Consider the following 10,157-nt stretch of genomic DNA (forward strand, 5'->3'; position numbering starts at 1 on the left):
TGATCAGCAGCTGGAGTCAGGCAGAAATTCCCCCACCCACCCGACTCATAACAGTGTATGGTGGGTGTTTTACACTTCCCTCTGAAGTGTTTGGTACAACAGTGGGCATTGCCTGGGGCTAGGTGGGATATCAGATTCTATAGGACTGAGATAGGGACGGGCTGACTTTAATCCTCAGTCCACTTTCCCTTTTCAATGGTTTTAAAAGCCTTTAAGTGTTGGTTTTGAGGGAGGCAGCTTGGTCAAGTGGTCTGAGCAGGGCCTGGGAGTCAGGACTCCTGGGTCCCCTTCTTGGTTCGGCCATCGATTCGCTGTGTGCCTGTGGGAAAGCCATGTCACCTGGCCACGCCTCGGTTTTCCCGGGTGAGGGGAATGGGGGCGATGCTGCTTGCCCGTCTTTGTCAAGTGCACGGAGGGCTTTAGATAACCGGTGCTGTAGGAATGCAAAGTAGACTTATGACTCCATAGAACCAGAGGGTCAGAAGGGACCGCAAAGGTCAACTGGTCTAACCCCCTGCCGAGCTGCAGCAGTAGGCATCCAAGGCAGATGCTCTGCAGTCTCCTTTGGAAAACCTCCAGCCAAGGAGCTTCCGTGGCTCCTGATCACTTCAGTCCCACCTCAGAGTCACTCAGCTTGAACACTGGGGGGACAACAATGGAAACTGGGTGTAAATAAAAGAAAAATAGAGGAAACTCCAAGTTTTGACAGGGACAAGGAAACAAGGCAAATCCCGATATTCTCATCTGTAACAGTAGCTGGGTGTCGTTTCTCCTCTGCATTGGATTCCTTTCCAGCAGGGGCCTGCGCAGAAATCAAACCTTTGGAAGGGCGGGACGTTAAAAACCAAGCAATCAAAAAAAAAAACAACAAAAAAACCCCCACAGCCTGGATGCACCCAGCAGGAGTGTTATGCAAGGCAGCATTTATATGTAGGTCCTACAAGAAGTGCGTCGTTGCTTTCTGGTGACACACAGGGGCCCTGTGCTGGCAGCTTGTGGGAATAGGTGCTACAGGATGGATGGACTTCCACGGGGAGCGAGTTTGGCAAATTCCCTCCAGTTATGTGCTGTTTGTAACCTCCCTCGCCTGAGTCTTTATCCCCGTCACCCAGGTCTGTTCAGAAAGGGCGCGGGCACGTCTCCAAGGGGGTTAGATAAGGGGACGCTGGCTTTGATGGGCGGCGTCACTGAAATGAACGCGGTTGCTTTTGTAACGATCTGCAGCGCGTGGCGGTTGGGGCCTGGGAGAGCACCGTGAGCGGGGGGAACTGGGGGGGGCAGCGGGTGAGTGTTACATAAAGAGCTTTGGCTCTTGCCTCCGGGGGGGGGAGGGGGGAAACGCTGCCGGATGGTGGCTTTGCCCCAACTCCGGGATGCTCTGGCGCTCTCCCATGGGGGCCCGGCTTCCTGCCAATCAAATGCACCTGCTTGAGAGCAGAAAGCTTTAACAATCCTCGTGCAATATGGCCCAGGCTCTCAGTGTCTGTTGGCGTCCTCCCTTCCCCAGGGGCAGGGGGCGAGTCACAGCACAGGGGTATGTCCAATCCCTTCCTGCCGCAGGTTCATGGGTGGGAGGCCTGGCAGCGTGTGTGCTGCTCGCTCGGCTGGTGTCTGGGGGAATACCTGTACCTTGAACTCAGACCCCTCTCGGTGGGCCCCTGAACCCATGGCTGACCTCCACTGTTGCTTTAAACAGGGCAATTGTTCCAAAATAAAGGTGATATTTTCTGTCTCTTGCATGTGGCTTTGCTGCTTTTTGGGGGCAGTAACACAGTGTCCTTCCGGTGTGTTCTGGCTCCAATCTGGCGTTCTTCTCCACTGCCTGTCCTAAAGGGGCATGGTGCAAGGTAAGGTTGTGAAGTCTCCCTCTAGTGGCTGGCCAAAACACAGGATAAGGGACCTACTATAGCTGCCAGCTAAAGGAGCGCTCCTTTAGCTCAAGGGGGAGAGTGCTGGGCTTCTGGAGGGTTGACGTCCCAGGTCCCTTTATGCTCGTGTGTTAGTGAGCTAGCCTCTCCGTTGCACGGGGATTTGTTACAGGGGAACTGAGCTGTGGAACTCGGATACAGATCTACATCCCAGTGATCACAGATGTTCGTATCCAGAACGTGGTCCCCATGGCAGAGCAGTGGCCGTGTTCCACCCCAGAAGTGCCTGCAGAGTGACACAGGGAAGTGGGAAGTGCCTTGGGACGGAAAGCAGCGTAGAAGCACCAGCTGCTGCTGTTTCTCTCCTTCCCGACTGTGAGGCTAGCTCCAGTCCCAGCACACCTGCATTCTTCAGAGGTTAATCCCTTTGCACACAGCTAAGCTGCCTCTGGGCCCGTCTCACCGCAGAGGAGCGGTGACCTTCGGTTATGCTGGCATGCTGCGGCTGCTCCCCATGGCGTGTTGGATCCGGGCTCTGGTCAGGGGATTATAGCCCTGCTCCAGCTCTGGTCTCTGCATCCTCCAGGCCCTGATTCTGGAGTCTTGGCTCCTGCTTTCACTGGAGCAGGGACAGACCTAGCCTGGCGTCAGGCCCATCTGCTGCCTCAGTTTCCCTTTCAGTACGTCTCTAGCTTCCAGCATGGTTAGTCACTTGGAGGACTTACCCCTCCAGGTAACACTGGAAGGCAGCGTTTAAATCAAATCCAAATCAAGAAGTCAGCCCAACCCAGATCTCCCCTCCCCCCCCAGACTTGGCAGGCCCAGCCCCTTCTCTCTGGGCCGGCCCCCTGGCCCCTCACCGGCTTCACTCCCTCCCTTCATCCCCTCCCCCATGTTGGCACCTCACAGGTTGGCAGCATGGGGGGAAGCCCCCCTTACCCTCTGAGCCCTGGTACCTTAAAAGCTGGGCTAACTGCCCTGTCTGCTTCCCACAGCCTCTTCCTAGACTGCCGGCCGAGAGCTGCCCCCAGGCCTGCCCTCCCTGGAATCTCCCCCCAACTGGGTCTGTGCGGCCCTTACGGCGCCCAGCCGGCCCGGTTCCTAGTCACAGGACCCTGCTCCGGGGTGGCAGGGCTAAGCCCGGCACTGGGCAGCTGAGTGCCAGCCCCCTTCCCCAGCCGTTTGGGGGCTGTGTTACTGGCTGGCGAGAGTCCAGCAGAGCACTGAGGGGGGCGCTGGGCATCTATACACATTTTCCAGCATTGCCGCCACAGAGCCGGGTCTGCGGCAACGCCCGGGCGCGTGAGCCCACGTGGCCCTGCTTTTTATGATGGGCAGAACCAAAGATCCAAATGGCCTCACAGCATGGGCTGTCTGGGCTGTGGATCCAGCTTGAAACAGCCCAATGGTCCATGGAAACCCAGTGTCCTGGTTGCAGCAGTGACCTGGGTGGGAGACCGTACCCCAGGAATACAAGACACTGTGCAGTACAGGGTCAGCCCCAGAGGCTGGGGTGTCTGGCAGATTAGGTTCAGAGACCTGAACACCTGCCTTCTGATCCCAGCCTCAGCGGACGTCCCAAAACTAGAGGACGGGTGGCCCGTGCAATGTTTATTGGTCAAGCTGCTGCTCCCTTCTCCTGCGTGCTCAAGGGTCTCACCCTTTGCTTGAAACTCACTATGCTGCTTTTCTCCTGCCCAGTCCTGCAGCAGGGAGTTCCACAGGCTCACATGCTGTCCCAGGGCAGCAAGGTTGCTGCAGGCGGCACCTTTGCGCTGCACTTGCCTCGGGACCCCATGTTGTATTGGAATCCCTGGGCACGTGGCACCTGCAGCCTGATCACCCTCTGGTGTGTTTACTGGGGGGAGAGGGGAGTTGTTTGATCTGGAAACTTGAAGGAAAATTCGGGGTGGGGAGGGGCCGGGAACTGCAAGCAAAATACAACGGAGAGAAGGAGCCGAGTGGCAACATGCTGCATACAAACCTGGGTCCGCCTGAGGCTCGGTGTGGGGCTGATCACCCCTATCTGATGAGCTCCCACCTGGCCGATGCTTTCCATGGGATAATCCAGTGCTCACCCCTGGGTGTGTCACTGTGACTTGAACTCACCACTTATCTCTGCCCCTTGCCCCCCCATCCCCGCTCCCTTCTGCAGGGAGCTGGGCTCCCCAGCAGAGGGCGCTCTGCACCCAGAGAAATCAAGGCAGGGCTTCCCATGTCCTGGCTGACCTGCACCAGCTGCTGCTGGGGTGGGCTCCCCCATGCAGGCCAGCTGGGGGGGATGGGAGTGCCGAGGAAATCCTCGCGGGGCTGGTTCTGGTGGGTTTCGGGCTGCATGGCAGGGCCAGCCTGGCACCAAGCAGCCATGTGGGGCCCCGGCGGCCTAGCGTGTCGCTGAAGTCGATGCAAGGGAGGGGACAGTCTGGCTTCCTGGGGCCCACCCACCTGTTGCTGCAGGGTCTGCGCCCATCTCGGTGGCGGTCTGCTCCCCGCCTGACCATCACCACAGCGTCTGGGCCCCACTCACCCATTGCGGCGTCTTCGTCCTGCCCATTGCTGTAGGGTGGGTGCCGTACCTGTCACCGCAGGGTCTGTGCAGTGCCCAGTGTGGTGGGTCCATGTGCCCACCCAGCACCACAGGGTCCATGGCCCAGCCATCACTGTGGGGTCTACGCCAGCCTGTTGCTGTGGGACCCACACATCACCCACAAGGCCGAGCGCCTGGGGGATATCTGAGCACCTGGTCTGGCTGGGCGCTAATCACTGCCAGCCTGAACCTTCGCCCCGAACCCCAGCTCACCTGTGAACCCCAGCTCACCAAGCTAAAGGAAGCAGGAAGAGAGTAAAGGAGGTGCAGGGGCAGCAGGGGAAAGCCCCACCCCATCAAACGAATCCCAGCCTCCCCTAGGACTGAAAAGAGCTCCTGACCCCCCTCGGTCGTGAGTTCTAACCCTGTGCTATTCTGCATCCGGCCACCTCGGATCCCACATGAACAGCTCTGACAGATCCCGACCCAGGTGGGCCCTGCTAAGCCCATCCGACTCCTGGGCCCAGCAGCTGGAATTTCAGCACATTAGCCTGACAGTGACACAGTGCGTTTGTTTCACCAAAGGTCTCTCACAGCTGGGCACAGGCCAGGACTCCCTCCTGCTTTTAGATCCCCCCCCCCCCTTTTCTTTCCAGCCATTACAAGCCAGAGCTGAGGGGCCAGGGGAACATGGATCCCCAGGAACCCCCAGATCTAGTTTGCTTTTTGGAAAGTCATTACATGACAGGGAAAAGGCAGGAACCCTCTTCCCCTCTCTCTCCGGTTGGGTTTGGGTCCCGGGCTCCTGCTGGGAATGAAATCCAGCTCTGGGTCTTTCTCTTTGATGGATGTGAAACAGCTGCAGCCTTTAGCCGCAAGTCCTGCGAGGAAGTAATCCGAGACAGGTGGACCATGAGCTTCCTGCACCACATGGAGGCTCCCTCGTGTTCACTCGCATCCCTTTGGTGCAACCGTTGCAAGTGATTTCTGACCCGTTTCCCCGTTGTGAGATTTCTTCTTCTCACTGACGCTGTCTTCCTTTACCGAACGGCTCCTAAAAGTTCGGCTTCCAGCCAGGGCAGGACCAGAGCGGCGGCTCCAAACTCTTGTGGTGAAGAGTGTCGGGACTCGGACCGTCCTCTGGCTCCCGCTTACGGCTCCTGAGATGAGCCGTGGTGCTGGGAGAACTTCTACAGGGCCAGAGTCTGGCTTTGGCTCAGACAAGCCCCTTTCAATGCAGGTTGTTCTCCGAACTAGCTCAGTCTCTTGAGTGGGCAAAAGGTGGGTCCAACAGCTGGAACGGACAAGGGTGGCTCCAGCTGAGGTTGAGGGTGGCTGAGGATTTAGGTTGGGGCCTTGTTTCTTCCAGCCCCAGAAGAAGCATTGGCCCATCCCTGCCCAGCTCTGTCCAGGGATGATGGCAGGAGAGTCACCCATGGGCACGATGGCACCACACGATGACTTCAGCCTTGCCTCGTGACACCGTCACGGCCCAGAAGCGCAGGGAATGAAGGTGGGTCTCTGCATTTCCCCACCAGGGTGTGCCCTGGGAACGTGGGAGGGGGACGTCTGATTGGACCCTAATTTAGGGGTGCGACCCCCCACGAGCAGGCGGAGTGGCCCGCCACTTGGCATCCATTGGGTTTTGAAGAGACGTAGCAAAGGCAGCATGTGGAAAGTACAGGCCCGGCTTTGTTTGCTCTGAGTAGGGACGTTGCGGGTATTCACCACTAGCGCCATAGAACATCTACCCATGAGCCCTTTGCCATGGGGCTACTGGGCAGGATAGTGATAACCAGGATCCTGCTCCGGCCCCAACGGAGCACAAACCAGGGTTATCAATAGGGTTTCATCCCTCTGGTACATAGCACCCCTGCCTCTGTATCCCCCTCCCGTCTGGACGTGGTTAAAAGGGGTGGGGAATAGCCAAGCTGGCCAGGTGGACACTCCTCTCTGCAGGGCACAGGGACGCTGCAGCGTGGTTCTCGCTCACCTTGGGCTCACTCTGCCAATGCTTTAAAGCTTGGCTAGGGCATCGGGGGTCACAGGATGGCCTCTTGGGGTGCAGGCTGGTGTCCACTAGAGGAGGGGGCATGCTCAGCCCCCTCCTAGCCCTGGCTCTGAGCTGCGGTTTTCAAACCCACGTCCCACACAACAGTCAGTGCTCAGGGCATGAAGGGGGCTGTCCCTGAGTGGAAATGAGCCAGCAGAATCCACCAAGAGTGGCGAAGGCAACGAGACGGTGGAGAAGTCGCTGAGCCGGACTTGGCATTAGCGGCCATGGAGCGGGGCCAGTCGCCTCCGTCAGCACGGACGTGGGATCCAGATGCGGGATGTCCCCAGGGATGTATCTCCCCTGGCGGACGTCCTGGCACCTGAGTGTCCGCAGGAAGGTGCAGATTTTGTGCGGGCAGGGTTAGGTTCGGCAGTCACGCCCGTGATATAGATCCCTCTCTGCCATCACTAGCGTGGAAGTAAATGACTTCTCAAGGTGAAAGGCAGTGGAGAATTGGGCCCCCGGATTACTAACATGAATACAATAGCTAGATTAGATTAGATAGCTAGGCACTGATCTATCTACCTGATATTGTCTGATTGTTTCCCTGTTTATCCGTCTCCACTTGTCTTTTGTACGCAGATGGAAGCTCTATGGGACAGGGACTGTTTTTGTCCAGTGTTCATACAGCGCCTAGCACAACGGGGTGCTGGTCCAGGCCTGGGGTTCCCCGGTATTCCGAGAATACAAGTCAGTCAATCAATCAGAATAATTCCTACTTTTGAACCCCTCTCCCTGGAGCGGACAAGCAGCTGTTAGTGGGGAGCAGTGGAGGAAAAGGGGAGTGAAGGACATTTGGCCTCTGGACTTTTCCACTCCCAGCTGGGAAACTGAGGCAAAGGACACTGCCCAGCTTCCAGTGGAGGTGGGTGTGTACATGTGATTGATGTGCTTTTGAATCGTGGTGGCGGTGTTTCCCCAAATTAATGCTGGGTTCCTTCACCCTAGTTTTCTTTTGTCATGCACAGATGGGGGGGGGAGGAGGAGGATTACTTCTCAGGGGCACAGTTTTGATTTCCCAGATTTCTGGGTGGCGGGAGCCAGTTCTGTTTTTGCCAGGCCAAGAGGAACCCCCGGATATTGAATCTGGCCTTCAGTGCTCCCAACACCACCTAGCAGACAGGCTACGGTTTTTTCTGTAGGGGGCTGAACCAACCCCCTGGATCCAAACACTCCCACGTGCCTTGAAAGCCAGACTCACAGCCGTAGTTTGCACCGCAGAACCAGAGCTGCTCCCGACATCAGCTGCAGCCCAGGAAGCCTCTTCCGTCCCCTGGTCTGGCTTCATCTGGCCTCATGAAGGCCTGGTCGACACCTAAAACTCGGGGGATGATAATTCCCCACTTAGCTCCAGCACCTTCCAGCCTGGAGCGACCATCCCAGCAAAACTCCCGCTCTCAGTGGGCGACTGGTGACCCAGGCCGGGGAGCGGGGGCTGCGAGCAGGTGACGATGCCACGTGAATGACGGATAGGTTCAATAAATCGCCCCCCAACCTACCACCACCTCCTCGTTCATCTGGGGGCTAATGCGTGTCATAACGGGGACCTAATGAAAAAGTAATGAGCAGCCAGCCAGCGAGATTGACGCATGAAGTCACCTCCCGCCTGTAGGAAAAGCAGCCGGAGCCATGGGGAGAGGCTGCGGACGGCTTTAGTCATCGGGTTCTGGACTTCCCCTACCCCCTTCCTCTCCTCGTGTTTTGCAAGCATCTTCTGCCCATGGATGAAAATTTCATTAACCACTTAAACTATTATCCTAGCGAGCTGCAAAAGCAATAGCTATTAATGACCTTCTCCTGATTGCATTCGGTGCATTTAAATGGATATTGTGTCCTCTGGGCACTAGTAATATGAATGCCTCATTTGTCTGTTTTCCTTTTAGGTCCCCCTGCCCTCTCAGAAAGGCACATTCTTGGAGATGCCCTTGCTAGGCTGGGCTCCACCCCGGGCTTTCAGGGCAGTATCGGAAACACAGGAACAGTTGCATGTCCGACCCTTCGCTCACTAGATTGACGGGGTCACAGCAGGGCCCCGAGATCTGAGCCACCCTGGGCTTTGGAAAAGAACAGATGTGGATCGAGCAGGCGTGAGCCTGGCTTTTCTGATGGACTTGAACCAGAAACCCAGCTCCAAACACGCCTGAATACTGGGACTTGAATCTCCAGGCTCTCGGCCCGAACTAGAGTCTCCCTCCAGATCCAGAGGGAAGAGGGAATAACGGGCCGTTCCCTGCCAGTATAATAGGCAATCTGATGATTATTGTTACCATCTGCTGGTGTGAGCATAATTGGTCAGAGCCTTTCCTGAGCACTTCGGTACCAGAAAGATGGGAGGAATTCAAAGAGAAATAACAATGATTAAGGAGCCGGAGGGATTGATTTATGAGCAAAGACCTGAATGCGCCTAGCTGGGCTAAGCGAGCAGGAAGGGGGATGGGGACATGATAACCAGCTACAGTAGAATGTTTGAATGGTTGTAAGAGCCAAGGAAGATGGTATGAAGGGGCCCTGGGATGAAATTAAGGAAGGTGGCAGGACATGGTGAGTTGCAGTAGATGGCTCCCTGGGTTGGGTGGCGTGCCAGACGCTGGTAAACGAAAGACACAAAGGTAGAATTTGAGCCGTGTGGAAGCTTGTTTGCTGTATTGGCAACTCTACGAGTTGGGTCAAAAAATCACGAGAATGTCTTAAAAATCAGGAGATTAAAAAGAAATCAGTATTGGCTTCTTTATGTGCCCTTCGGTTTCTGAACTGTTCGATTGCACATGGGTCACCTTTTCAAGCTTTTCTCTGTGACTACGAGGGCTGGAAACGTACTTTTTAAATAAGTGAAAGGTGAGATTCTCATCACATCACAGGACTCCAGGAGCTAGGGTTTTAAGAAACACACTGAACATCACAGCAGCTGGCAACACTATGCTTATGCCTCTTGTGGCTGCCGGTTCTCTGTAATAAACACCTCATGTTTAAGGTCTGTGCCTCCATAAATCATAACAGAAGGGAAAAAACAAAGGTTGATTATCAGGAATCGCTTTCTTTCAGCTGTACTAGATTGTGGAATGGCCTCCAGGGGAGTGATGCTAAACTGGAGATATTTCAGACTAGACTGGACCAAATCTGAGCAAATAAACCAAAGGACACAACCCCGCATTAGCCTCAGAGAACAGGGCTGGGAGGCCTACATGGTATTTTGCATCTTGAATTGCCAGGGCTCACAATGTAGTTGGAAATTTTCTAGAGCAGAGTTCTAGAGTTTTGACTCTAGAACCCCAATGGGTTCTCTGCTTGATTAAAGAGCGTGCCCGTTGCATTTCCATGGATACACGTAGCTACAAAGCGTGCTTCAGGATCACACAAGACACTGGGCTCCAGATGGGAGTAAGTGGGCAACGTTCTCTGGCCGGTGTGCTACGGGACTCAGACTGGATGATCTAATGGTCCTTTGTGGCCAGGAGATCTGGGAAGAGCTTTAGAGAACCTGGCAGAGCACAAATGACTGATGCCCATGGAATATAGTTGGGGCCAGACCAGGTGCTGCCCTGCAGCATGGGAGGAGGTGGCATGTGTCAAAAGGGACAGCAGCTGGAGACAGCCCTGGTGGAAGCCATGGGCTGATGGCCTGATGGCCTGACTTTCCCCATACGGTCTGGGGCAGCAGAGATTATCTGGGGCCGCCCCTCCTGGCCCGATTCCTGCCAGAGGCGGG

The 10,157-nt window shown here is 55.9% G+C and overlaps 1 long non-coding RNA gene across 1 annotated transcript; it reads left to right on the forward strand.

Annotated features, from left to right (window-relative positions):
* Positions 1 to 3,579: 3,579 nt before the first annotated feature.
* Positions 3,580 to 9,321, forward strand: LOC140915087 (uncharacterized). The gene is made up of 3 exons (XR_012160093.1): positions 3,580 to 5,908; positions 7,034 to 7,316; positions 8,335 to 9,321. It is a non-coding gene; the product is annotated as an uncharacterized lncRNA (long non-coding RNA).
* Positions 9,322 to 10,157: the final 836 nt, after the last annotated feature.

Source organism: Lepidochelys kempii, chromosome 7 (genome assembly GCF_965140265.1).
Source record: "Lepidochelys kempii isolate rLepKem1 chromosome 7, rLepKem1.hap2, whole genome shotgun sequence".
NCBI lineage: Eukaryota > Metazoa > Chordata > Testudines > Cheloniidae > Lepidochelys > Lepidochelys kempii.